The sequence below is a fragment of the Gracilinanus agilis genome, chromosome 2, assembly GCF_016433145.1.
Source record: "Gracilinanus agilis isolate LMUSP501 chromosome 2, AgileGrace, whole genome shotgun sequence".
NCBI lineage: Eukaryota > Metazoa > Chordata > Mammalia > Didelphimorphia > Didelphidae > Gracilinanus > Gracilinanus agilis.
Genome location: NC_058131.1, coordinates 722,535,713 through 722,549,569, shown reverse-complemented (window position 1 = coordinate 722,549,569; position 13,857 = coordinate 722,535,713).

Below are 13,857 nucleotides of genomic sequence, written 5' to 3'. Positions count from 1 at the left end.
AAATGGAGAACTTCACCGGCTTTCTTTTTCCTCTTTTAAGTTGGCACTTAATGCCAAAGCCCTGCCCTGGCAAATGCCCACCAGTGCCCGAAGTACAATTTAAGTTCTGCCCCTGGTTTCATAGCAGCTGGGTATGCAGTCGGTTGCTTGTTGCTAATTAATTCCTCCAGAAGAATGGGGCCATAGCAGAGGCAGGACATCATATTAGATAGAGTGGATCTGGGAGTCAGCAAGACCTATGTTCAGATCCTGCTTCAGCCACATACTGACCACGAGGCCCTGGGCAAATCATTTCATTCCTCAGTATCTCAGGGGGCCTGAACTGTTTTAGTAGATGAAATTTCCACACTGGGACTGTATCACAGAATGACCGTAATTTCTTAATGCAATCCTTCACTGATGTTCTCCTCTGTGCTGGGGAGGGGACCCTGGCATCTCTCTGAGCCCATGCCAGGAAGGGACAGCCCTTAGAAAGTCCTCCCAAGCTAGAAAGGATATGAGTTCAGACACGGTAATGGAGTGCATCTGCTGCCTCGGCATCACCCTCGTTAAGTGTGGAGAGGCTCCGTGCCAGGCTGGCAGCGAATGCGACTCAGGCCATGGTGGTGCTCAAAAGCTGCTTATTAAATAAGATGGGCATGATCCATGGTGGGAAGGTAGCAGCTGTGCTGGTGAAAAGATGGATACTAGAAGCCTGGTGTGTGTGTGTGTGTGTGTGTGTCTGTCTGTCTGTCTGTCTGTGACTGTCTGTGTGTGTCACATGGTGCCTGCCTTCAAGCAGCTTCTAATCCAGAGGAGAGAAAGACAGAAAACACAGATCCAGGGAATCTGTCATGGACAGTAAGAGAGGCCCAGGGACTTCTTGAAGCTCAGAGGAAAGAGAAATGGTTCCACCTGAGGCCAGCAGGAACCAGGAAAAGGTTCTGTGAAGGAGGTGCCATTGGAGGAAGATTAGGAATTGAGAGGAGGGCATGGGGGCAGGGGCAAGTTGGACCCTGGGTGAGTATCAGGGACTACCCTGATTGGCTGAAATCTGGGGTACACAAAAGGCAATAGTGGGAAGTAAAGCTAAAAAGGCAGGTTGGGCATAAGCCAAGAAGGGCCTCAAATGCCAAAAGTCATCAGGCTTTATTTTACAGGGAACAAGAGAGCCACAGAAGGTTTTTGAGCAGGAGATGACCAAATCAGTCATCAGCACAGTATTAGTTCATCTCTCGAAGAGAGACTCACTGTCAACCTTTGTGCCCAGCATTTGACAATGGTGTGATGCACATTCATTCAGATAGTTAGCTTTTAAAAAAAATTAAGCACCTATTGTTTACAGAATACTGTAGGTGTTCAGCCTTGTGTGAGATGCAGTTAAGCTGCAGAACTGAAGGACCATCTTCAGAGGCCATGAAATCCAATGCCCTCATTATACAGGTAGGGAACTGAGCCCTATCGAGATAAGTGATTTGCCCAAGGTCACACAGATAGTCCATTTCAGAAGCAGAACCTGTAATTTCCTTAATTTAATTAATTAATTAAGGATATTTTCCAATGGTTACATGATTCATGTTGTTTCCCTCCCTTCCTCCCTCCTTCCTCCCAGAGCCAACGAGTAGTTCCACTGGGTTTTACATGTGTCATGGATCTAGACCTATTTCTATATTATTAATATTTGCACTAGAGTGATTGCTTAGAGTCTACATCCCCAATTGTGTCCCCATGGAACCATGTGATCTAGCAGTTGTTTTTCTTCTGTGTTTCTGCTCCCACAGTTCTTTCTCTGGATGTGGAGAGTGTTCTTTGTCATAAGTCTCTCAGAATTATCCTGGATCATAGTAGAGAAGTCCTTTACATTTGATTGTAATCAGTGTATCCGTCTCTGTGTACAACATTTTCCTGGTTCTGTTCCTTTCGCTCTGACCAGGCTCTCTTGGAACTGATTATTTCAATATTTAAATGAACAATTATTCTTTGAGCTCATAGCTTTGGACTAGGCAACAGCAATGACATTCACAGGTCAAAGAGCAGCGTCACTTGCCTAAGCCCTTCGTTGTGCAGATAGGAGAGCTATTATTTCTATTTTGTAGAAGAGAGTGAGAAACAAAATGGCTAGACAAGCCCCTTAGCTCCCCTGGCCCTCATTTCCTCACACCTGTAAAATGACAGGTTCTAATAGATGGTCTCTGAGGGCCCTTTGGGCTCTAGAGCTAGGATCCTGAGCCTCAGTTTCCCTAGGACTTTCTGGGGTCTCACTCCCAGTGGCAGAAACAGGATTCAAACCCATCATCATTTCAGAATCAAACCAAATGTTTCCTGTGTTTGAAGCACAGGATAGGTCAGAACACTGGATTTGGGTTCAAATCCTAGTTCTGCTTTTTCCTAGAGGAGTGACTGTGGGCAGGGATAGGCCTTCATTTCCACATTTGTCACTGAGGGGCCTGAATGAAATAAACCTCAGAGATCCCTCCAGGCTCTAAATCCTATAACCTGTACAGGGCTTGCTCTACCAAGAAGATATGAAGGGCTATTGTCTCTGAATGAAGGGTCTTGTGTCTAGTTGGGGAGACAAGCTATAAACAGATCAAACAACAGCAGGCAACTGTATCCAGACCATCAGAGCTGCCAGGATTGGGAGAGACTCCATTTGCCAGTAAATAATATTTTGGGGGGCCGAGTGGCTCAGCGGATTGAGAGCCACGTCCAGAAAAGTCCTGGATTCAAATCAGACCCCAGACACTTCCTAGCTGGATGACTGTGAGGAAGAGGTCCTGACAAGATGGTGCACTTCTCCCATAAGCCCGTATAATGGAAGAAGAAGAAAAGAAAATGGAAAGTTTCCGGTTCCTAGCTTAAGCTCCTTTCCCCCACATCCCCGTCAGCAGGACGTGAGAAGGAACACATGGCAGGTGACTAGCTGCCTTTCAGAGGCTAACAGGTGAAGTCGTTTTACTTTAATGTGAATGATTGGGGTTGTTAACTGCACTCCCATCAGCTGGCTCTTGTGGCTAGATTATAACTCTTAAGAACCAGCCAATGGTGAATGAGGGGAGGGCCTGAGTCTCATTAATAAAAGGGAGCCTTTGGGCTCCTGTTACTTGTACTTGTTGGCTGTAGCAACTGTAAAATTGATGGGTGAGTATCCATTCTCCAGAGAACAAAATAAAAGTGCCTTTGCCACATTAATGCTGAGTTCAAGATTCTTCTGAGTAGGTGGTTGTTCCTCTCAGTGACCCTGGGTAAGTCACTTAACCCCCGTTGCCTGGCCCTTACTTCTCTTCTGCCTTGGAACCAATACATAGTATTGATTCTAAGACTGAAGGTGAGGGTTGAAAATAATATTTTGGGGAAACATGTTCATTCTCAGGAAACTTCATTAACCTTGGCATGCATTAATATTTGGATGGCTTCTCTTGGGCTGCTGTTTTCTGCCTTCTGCCCTTAAATTTGAATTAAATTAACCAAAGCTCAGTGTTATTTGGGAGATGAATCTCTTGGTGTTGTGTTATTGGAAATTTGGGGTTCATTGAGCCTTAATATTCAAGTCCATCATATAAACTTCCTGTGGATGTTTAGAGGACTTGATAACTACATTTCCCATGATTCCTCTTATGTAGGAAGTGTGATTACATAGACAGAGAGAGGTATAAGACTCCTGATGTGATTGGGAGACGGGCTCTTTTCTACGAAGCAGCCAGTTGGGCAGAAGTTAATGGAGGGCGATTTGGATTAGATCTTAGCAGGCACGTGGCCTTCTTAATTACCAATATGACTTTAAATAAACTATTAATACTTTTGAATATATCCATCTATATCAATATTATTTGTAACAGTGTCTAGCTCCCTTCCTCCCCAATAATGCCAGCTATGCCGAGGTCAAAGAGAAATGGTTACTGGATTACTGCCCAATCCCAATCCTGCATGCGTGCCGGGCTGATATTTCTGGGGTCTGCCTTTTGGGGAGTCCCTTTCATTTAATGAGTCTAGAAATGGCATTCAAAGGACTGTTAGGAGGAACAGCAGCCCTGATCCCTTTGCATTCCATTGATTCTGGAGACTCATTTCACCAGCTTCTGAGGCTTCCAAGAAGAGGAGCTGCCCCACCCCCTCCTGGAGAGGAAGGCATTGGCCAAAGCCTGAAAGCCCCGGGGGCCTCACTTTAAGAAGAACCAGGATAGACAAATCCAATGTGGGTCCCTGGGCCCCCGCTGCCATCTTTCTAATGCCTCACCAGGGTGTGGAGGTGACCTTGGACTTTCAAAGGCTCTGCCAGTATGGCACAAACCAGGATGGGGGCGGGTGGGGGGTCCTCGGTGCTCTGTGGACATCCCAGGAGTCTGGAAAGAGCTGAAACCTACCAGACTGTAGGGCTTCTCTTAAGGGAAGCGGGGTGTCATCGTTAACAAACGACACCCAGTCATTCGGGACAGCTTTGATTCTGAAAACCATCAGGGAACTTTCTCTGTGCTTTGCCAGTGCTTTCTCTGTCTCTGTCTCTCAGTCTCTCGTCTCATCATCTCTGTCTCTCTCATACTTTTCCTTACTTTGTATAGACCCTGTATTTACTTGTCTCTGCCTTGTCGCATCCTCCCAGTTGAAGGTAAATGCTCTGGGAGGGAAGAGCCTGTTTCATTGCTGTCTGTCCGTATGCCCAGGTCTGGTGTCAGCACGATCCCTCCCTCCAAGTTAAGAGTCCCTTATGACTGTCATTTGCCACTTCATGACCTTGGGAAAGACACTGAATTGTCTGTGAGTCTCGGTTTCTTCCTCTGTAAAAACTGGGGACCGGGGAGAGCACGTTGGACTAGATATTGGTGTCGAACTCAGCTAGGAATGGCCCGTTCATCTCTACACAAGGATCCCTGGGGGCCTCGGTGCCTTCGTTGGAAAATGTAATGTTGTCTGCGTTTTACTATATTTTGTTTAATATTTCCCAATTACATTTAAATGTGGCTTGGGCTGCACTGGGAATGCTGCCAGCTACCTGCTGCCCGGAGGCCCCGGCTTTGACATTTATGGACTAGGTGCTGTCTCAGGTCTAGTCAAGCTCTAAATGGATGATCCTGTGACCTGAAGGAACCTTCTGGCGGTCTGGAAGAAGGAACAGGGCTGGTGTCAGAAAAGAGCAGTCCCCAGTGGGGAGCAGATGGAGGAGCTGGGCTTCCTTTAAGGAGTAAGGCAGGAGACCCTGTTCATGCCAAACTGCCCTGGCCTTTGGAAACCTCCACCAACCCTTAGAGCAGTGGCTCCCAACTTTTTTGGCCTGCCGCCCCCTTTCCAGAAAAAATATTCCTTAGCGCCCCCTGGAAATTAATTTTAAAAAATTAATATAAAATTTAAATTTAATAATTAAAAAAATTAATAGCAATTAATAGGGAAGATAAATGCACCTGTGGCCATCATTGCCCTCCTGGATTGCTGCAGCACCCACCACCAGGGGGCGGTGGCGCCCACTTTGGGAATCACTCCCTTAGCTAAAGCAGACATAAAATGCAAAAGATCAACAAAGAAGTGTCTCAGGTCCCCAGTGAGGATTTGCTCTTCTCCAGGATGGCTGGGGGTGGGGATGGTGAGTTCCTCAGTCAGAGCAGCTCTCCCAGAGTGTCTCCAGGGTCATGGTGGGGCTCGGACCCAAGCTGCACAGAGACGAAAACAGGGCTCCTGAAACTATGAAAGGGCCCATACTAGCTGGATAACGAGGCTGCCGGCCACCCACTGAATCAGCAGGTCTGCCACAAAGTCTTTACCTTCACCTTTTGGAGCTGCATTAAAGCAAGGTGAGCTGGACCATCTGCTGGCTGGCAGTCCCTTTCCCAGCATTCTTTAAGGCAGGGATCTCAGACTTGACAAGAGGACAAACTACTCAGTGTGCCTTTGACCCATCTGGGAGGAGGTGGAAGCCAATTCAAGCAAGCTGGACACACAAAGGAGGAGAGACTCTGACCAGCTGGAGCCGGGACAATATCTCAGCTAGGGCGGAGATGCTGAACTCTGCCTTCATGGACTGAACCAAGTGCCTTACAGGCAAAGATAGGGGTGAGCCCTGGGCAGCCATGGATAGAGACTCTAGTGCCTGCCAATGACTGTCTGAGATGTCAGAGCAGGCTTGGTGGGGGGGGGGGGAGACTTGGAGGGACTTCCAGAGGGCTGAGATCGTTTTGTTTAATACCTAACCGAGAGCAGCCTGCCCGGCCAGCAGCAAATGCCTCACCTATGTCTCCCTGTGGCTGGCAGACTGGGGCATCTTTGAAAGCACTTTTTCTGTAAACAGTGTTGTTGGGAGGGTTTTTCAGCCTACGTGTGACAATATGTTAAAATTCAGATGGCCATCCGAAGCGGTGCCAGGCCTGCCAATTTGAAAGCTAGAAAGGACGCTGGGAACCGAGAGAGGGTGCCCGGAAATGAAGCAGATTAAAAAATATTGACATTTTATAAACCCACTTTAGATTTTGCCAATGCAAACTGACTGGGGTTTTGAGCAGCATCTGTAATTGAGAGAGGTTGAAAGAGAATAATATTCTGGGCTGGACTCCTCCTGAGACAGGAGGGGATGTGAAGCCCCAGGCTACGTGTGGGCAAAGTATGGGGAAGCCTATTTTGACTCCAGATTGGGGGGTGTAGCAGGATTTAAAGGAAAGCTCTGCCCTTGAGGGGGGTGTGAGCTGAAAGGAAGCCCCACCTCCACTCTGGGAGGAAGAGAGAGGGAGCTCTCCATCCCTTGCTCTCCTCAGCACACTGACAGGTCAGCCTGCTTTGCAGATACCTTGCACTTAAAGAAAGGACCCCAATGTCCGTATTTTACCCCTTCTCTTTGGGGGTCTGCAAGCCCAGACCAGATGACTGCTTGTCTGGGGTACAGAAAGGAGAGGTCCTGCTTGGTTCCAGCTCTGCAATTCTGTGATTCTGTCAGAAATGCCCTGTACTTGCCTTTTAGATTAGAGCTCAGGGTTCAACCCCCTAATTTCACAGATGAAGAAACTGAGGGTAAATGAATCATCTCAGGTCACACAGATGGTGTGTATCAGAAGGAGAAACTGAACCCAGTGCAAAAGAAATTCAGTATCTACCACCCACCCAGATTTCCCCCAGCCCCCAACACAGCTACTGCTTAAAGTAAGTTACCACAGGAATCCTGTGTTTTCATCCCGGTATATTCTGCTTCTCCATCCTTCATCACAATCATCTTTCACTTAGTAGACACATCTTAGAAAGTGACTCAGGGCTCAGAGAGGTTGCCCAAGGGTTATCTTGGGGAACAATGGAAAGAAGCAGAATTTGAACCCAGGTCTTCCTGATCTCTAGTCCTTTGCTTCCCACAATGCAATTCAGCCTCTTCAAGAGAATACAAGATCACCAGCTTCTGTTCTCTACCTTCTCACTACTCCAGTCATTCCCGAAGTGGGCGTTACCACCCCTTGGTGGGTGCTGCAGTGATCCAGGAGAGCGGTGATGGCCACGGGTGCATTTATCTTTCCTATTAATTGCTATTAAAATTAAAAAAAATAAATTTCCAGGGGGCTAAGTAATATTTTTTCTGGAAAGGGGGCGGCAGGCCAAAAATGTTTGGGAACCACTGCACTACTCCTTTAAGCGGCTTATAAAATTCTGCACTGGAGCCCTGAGATTGGCAATCCCCATGGATTGATTTATTGGTGGTCTCTTCTCCTACAGGTTATTTTGGGATTTGATGAATAGTCTTCTCTTTTGTTTTAACTCCCTAATAGGGAGGATAACCATGTTTTATCTCCTTTGTCTCTATATTAGTATTGAAAAGTAGGGGTAACAGAATTACCACTCAGTTTTATAGACACTGAGGCTTCTGTGGCAGAGACGGCAGAGACGAAGGACACGCAGATTGGAATTTAAATCCCCTATGAAATGAAACGGGAAGGAACAAAGAATTTTCCCTAAACTGATATTCTTTGCATAAAGATTTTTCTTTCTTTTTTTCTGAAGAATAAGGTTAGGATATACTCATGTTTCTGGAAGAATCAATAAGGCACCCAAGTGAGTGAGAGAGGTTAGACAGTTAAAATACTGTTGATGAATAGTGCTATTCTCCTGAATCCTTTCAGCCTGGAATATGTTTGTTTATGGTCTTAGGGACTTGGAGACAGGAAGGTTTGGGTAGAAATTTTGTTCCTGATATTTTCTAGCTGTATGGTGTTGAACAAGTCACTTCTCCTCCCTGAGTCTCAGTTTCCTCAGCTATAAAATGAAGGAGATACCCTATGAGGTCCCTTCTAGTCCTACATGTATTTTTCTCTCATCTCTCTGAGTCTCAATTTTCTCAACTGAAAAGTAGAGAGAATAATAATTCTTGGAGCACCCATCTCATAGCAATTTATCCTCATCAGAGCTTCCAAAATAGTCTTCCTAAAGCACTAATATTAGCACTATATCCCTTCTCTTGGACCATCAGTAACTCAAATATTTCCAGCCTAAAATACAAGTTCCTTGGCTTGACATTTATTTAGTTAGTTATTGTTTGCTCAAATATTTTTTTAATTTTTTAAAAACTTATTTACTTATTTTTATATATTTTTTCATGGTTACATGATTCATGTTCTCTCCTTCCCTTCTTCCCTTCCTACTCCCGGAGCTGACGAGCAATTCCACTGGGTTTTACATGTGTTATCACTTGATACCTATTTCCATATTATTCATTTTTGTAATAGAGTGATCTTTTAAAACCAAACTCCCAAATCTTATACTCATATAAACAAGTGATAAATCATATTTTTCTATTGCTTTTCTACTCCCTCTGTTCTCTCTCTATGTGGTGGAGAACTTTCTTTCTCCTAAGTCCCTCAGGGTTGTCCTGGATCATTGCATTGTTACTAGTAGCAAAGTCAGTTACATTTGATCATGCTACAATGTATCTATCTCTGTATACAATGTTCTCCTGGTTCTGCTCCTTTCACTCTGCATCACTTCCTGGAGGTCTTTCCAGTTCTTTCTGAAATCTTCCTGTTAAATATATCATTCCTTATAGCACGATAATATTCCATCACCATCATATACCACAATTAGTTCAGCCATTCCCCAATTGAGGGACATCCTCTCATTTTCTAATTCTTTGCCACCACAAACAGCATGGCTATAAATATTTTTATATAGCCCTTTTTATTATCTCTCAATTATTTCTTCTTTTTCATTTCATCCAAACTCTCCATTTTCCCTCAACACAGCTGACATGGCTTTTTCCAAAGCACAGGTCTGAATGTTACTTCTTCACTCAAGAAGCTTTGGGGTCCCTCTATTGCCTCTAGAATAAGACATATGCTCCCAATTGACATTTTCATTTATAAGCTAAGTACAACTTGTATTTCCAGGCTGATTACACATTGTACTTCAACCAAGCCAGCCTCCTTGCTGGTGGATGTTCTTTTTTTTTTTTTTTTTTTTTTTTTTACATTTTTTATTGATTAATTAAGAAAATTTTTCCATAGCTACATGATTCATGTTCTTTCCCTCCCCTCCCCCCACCCTGCTTCCATAGCCAATGAGCAATTCCACTGGGTTTTACATGTGTCACTGATCAAGACCTATTTCCATATTATTAATATTTGCACTAGGGTGATCATTTAGTCTACATCCCCAATCACATCCCCATTGAACCATGTGACCAAGCAGTTGTTTTTCTTCTCTGTTTCTGCTCCCACAGTTCTTTCTCTGGATGTGGAGAGAGTTCTTTTTCATAGGTTCCTCAGAAATGGCTTGTGTCATTGCATCGCTGCTAGTAGAAAAGTCCATTACATTCGATTGTGCTACAATGTATCCGTCTCTGTGTACAATGTTCTCCTGGTTCTGCTTCTTTCACTCTGCATCACTTCCTGGAGGTCATTCCAGTTCACATGGAATTCCTCCACTTCATTATTCCTTTTAGCACAATAGTATTCCATCATCTGATGGATGTTCTTGCTCATGAGATATGCCATGTTAGGCTGTTCCCCAAGCCTGGAGTGCTCTTTCTCTTTGACCCCCTTTATTTATTGGAAACTCCATTTCATCCCCTAGCTCCATTTAAGTCTCAATTCAAACACTACCTTGTCTCCTATCCCAAAATAAGAGTACTTGCTTGATTACTTGAGTAGGTTCCCTTTCTCAGGGATACTTATTTTCAGCAGGGGATAAGAAGTCTGACATTAAACCATTGAATCTCTAATGTTGGAACTTCAGTGATCACCCAGTCAGACAGAGGAGGTCCTCTTGGCTTCAGAGCTATCCTCAGGGTCAGTCAAATCTTATCTCATAATTAAGCAGCTATTTATCCATCTCATGTGTAATGCCATCCTTCTCCTCAACACTCCCACAAAGTGATCATAGAGGGAAGAATGCCTCAGTGATACCCAGCAGCCCATAAGCAAAAGTTTGATCCTCTGGAGTTGGAATAAACACCTTTTGGGAAAAAGAATCAGGCTAAGTTATGCAGATACTAAGATGAAAAACAAACCTGAGAGCTCACAGGTATGAGGAGCCTGTTGCTTCTCTGCCATTCTTACACTTGGTGGGCATTCATCTTGCCCACCATTGAATTAAGCAGTGAGCTTTCTTATGTCACCCTCTCATGTTTCTACATATGTTTACTGCCTGGCTAGCTTTTTGTTTCATTGTACATAAATATTTGTTTTCTCTTTTACTGGGGGTCTCCCTTTATTGAAATTAAGTATCCAGGACCTATAGAGATTTTTAGCACTGCAGTAGCCACTGGACTCTCTTGAATTCTCAAGTCTCCTTGGGATATATTTCCTATGGATTTTTTTTCCAATAGATTCAGAAGGTTGGGGAAATTCTTTTCAGTGGGTCAAAGATTTCAGTGGAAGAATATGATGAGGATATCATTGACTTTTGAATGAGGAGCCAAAGTTTTCAGCTTTATTATATATTTCAGACCCAATAGGAAAAATATACCCTGCCCATATTTTCTTTTTACTTTTCCTCTGGTTGACTTCTTTTATGGACTTTATGGTGTTAAAAAATGAACAGAAGTGGAGTAGGCAGAGAAATCAAGGACAGTTATTTTACCTTTTATCTCCTGGATGAAAAGAAGTGACCCAGGGAAGTCATGTTTATCCATCAGGGAGAGGAAGTAGAAGGGAGAAAAGATAGATTATTGTTCATTATGAAAAATTAATTGAAAACAAACAAGAAGGCATTTAGCATGTTGAATCATGATTGAGGAATGAACCAATCAATTCTCAACAAGCATTTATTAAATACTTATTAGGTCTAGTGCAAGCCTTGGAGATGAGGAGTCCCTGCCCTCGTGTAGCTTACATTCTAAAGGAAAAGGCAACATGTCCATATATAGGCATGTAAAATAAATGCGAGATAATTTGAGGGGAGAGGTAAAGGAGACTCACCATATCTTAATGAGTACTAAATTCCTGGCTTCTGATGACAAAAGACAAGTCACTGATGACAGTGGCAATTAATTCTCTTTTTAAGGTCTGAAAAGCTTTTTATTATCTCAATGTATTATATTTCAGTCTATGACTTTATTTGAGACTCAGGGCAGCAACAAAGGCTGAATGGTGGCTAGATGGGCAGCTTTACAGCTCTCCTGCTATTCCAGAGCTTGTCCCTGGACCCAGAGCAGTGGCCTCAGCTGGAGGTGCAGGGAGGCCAGATTAGGCAGCAAATGGATGTGCCAAAATAATCAAGAGACCATCAGGGGAGCTGGAGTGGAAACCCAGAGAACAAGTGGGTGAACAAACAAGAAGACAGGCTGGTGGTGGAGTAAAAGTGGACTGCTCTAAGGGGTGTTTCTGATGTTGGGAGAAAGCAATCAAGGAGCTTAGTATAAGTGGGGCTCCCTTTGGTGAACCTCTGTGATGGCATCGATAAGAGTGATTTGGGATGGGCAAGCATGGAGCAGTTATGAGTTGCATTGCTGGAGGGAATATTCTGACAGATCAGGAGTCTTTTAGGAAAGGTGATGATAAATCAGAAGATGTCCCGAGGAGGGCAGCCAGCATGGTGAAAAGTCTCAACTTCACATCATTTGAAGATTATTTGAATGAACTAGAGATTTGATCTGGAAAAGAGAAGACTTAGGAGTAGGGAGGAAAGGAGTAAGCATTTATTGAGCACCTACTATATGCCAGGAACTGTGCTAAGCACTTCACAAATATTATCTCATTTGATCCTCACAACACTGTGAAGTAGGTGCTATTATGATTCCTGTTTGACAATTGAAGAGAACAGAGGTTAGTTAGATGACTCGCTCAGGGTCACACAGCTTGTATGTGTCTGTGACTGGATTTGAACTCAGGTCTTCCTAACTCCAGACCCAGTGCTCTGTCCACTATGCCACTCGGCCCAGGACACAATAGTGCCTTTTAAATATTTAAGAGCTATTACAAAGAAGAAAGGTTGGACTTGTATTTTGATGCTGAAGGAAGCACTTTGCTAAGAATCAGATATTGGCTTACAGTCCAGAAAAGCTTCCTCTCAATGAGGAAGTCCCAAAGTGTGTTTGGCTATCTTGGGAAGTGCAGGAATCCCTCTCCTTGGAGGTTTTCATGCAGAAGTTGGGTGATATTGGTAAAGTATGTTAAAAACCTTAAAGCAACACATAAAGAATATTATTGTAGTCATTGTCATTGCCGTTGATGGTGAGGTTATTCTTATTCTTTATTGGCCTCTAGTGTGGTGCTGACTATTCCTTGAGCCTTCTTCCTTCCTAATGAGCTCAAGCAATATCTATAGACAAATACAGGGTGCACTGACAAATGTCTAACAGTCTCTCTGGAGAAAGGAAAGTTTGAACACATATTTTAAAATGTAATCTTCATTATTATTACTTTCTAAAGTTGAGGCAATCAATAAAACCAAACAATAAGCCAAACCTTGATTTGGACTGATGTTCGCTTTCTGAAGCTCACACTGAAAACTGACTCATTAGCTCTAAGGAGCTGGTTGGAGCCGCTCACCTTTTCCAGATTAATGGATCTCTCCTTCCCCCCTTCACTCTTCTATTACATGGACTTATTTAATTATGAATCTACTTTCTCCCCTTCTGTTCCCAGTTGAGGAGAAGCTCCCTGAAGGCATTCACTGTGTTCCTTCTTTTCTTGATATTTCTGGTGTCTAGTGTGGTACCTTATGCAAAATAGGTGCTTAATAGATGTTTCATTGAAATGAGTTGATTGGCTAAGGCTGGCACTACCTTTATGCACTGGAATCAAGTCCATCCCACAATAAGGCCATTGAAAAGTACATTAGTTAGGGGCAGTTGGGTGGCTCAGTGGAATGAGAGCCATGCTCAGAGACAGGAAATTCTGGGTTCGAATGTGACCTCAGACACTTCCTAGCTGTGTGACCCTGGGCAAGTCACTTAACCCCCATTGCCTAGCCCTTTCCACTCTTCTGCCTTGGAACCAATGCACAGTATTGATTCCAAGACAGAAGGTAAGGGTTTTTTTTAAAAAGGACATTAATTGAGGTATTCAACAAATGGACAAAATCTATGACCTGTCCTTGGTCCTGCAGAATTTGTCAGTAATGCTTTGAGAAGCTCAGAAATCACCTGTGGTTCATATGTTAAGCCTTCTGTATTTCCATGTACCTATGACCCAAAATGGTAGCCACTGGTGAGACCTGCTGCTCTGAGGTCATGTGAACTGGGTTTCTCCTTGGAAGACTTTTTTTCTAATAATATCTTGGGTTGGCTCCTTATCCAGCCCAGGGTCTTCCTTAGGAAAATCAGGTCTGGGCTTATGTTTAAACCTTTAACCTCAAATGGCCTTATCCTTAGCATGTATGTAAATTGAATTCAGGTCTTCCTGATTAATTCAGTTTGACTGAAAAAAGAACAATACTTGGTCTACAGGAAAACCTTTATTTAAGCCAACTAAATAGTGCAGA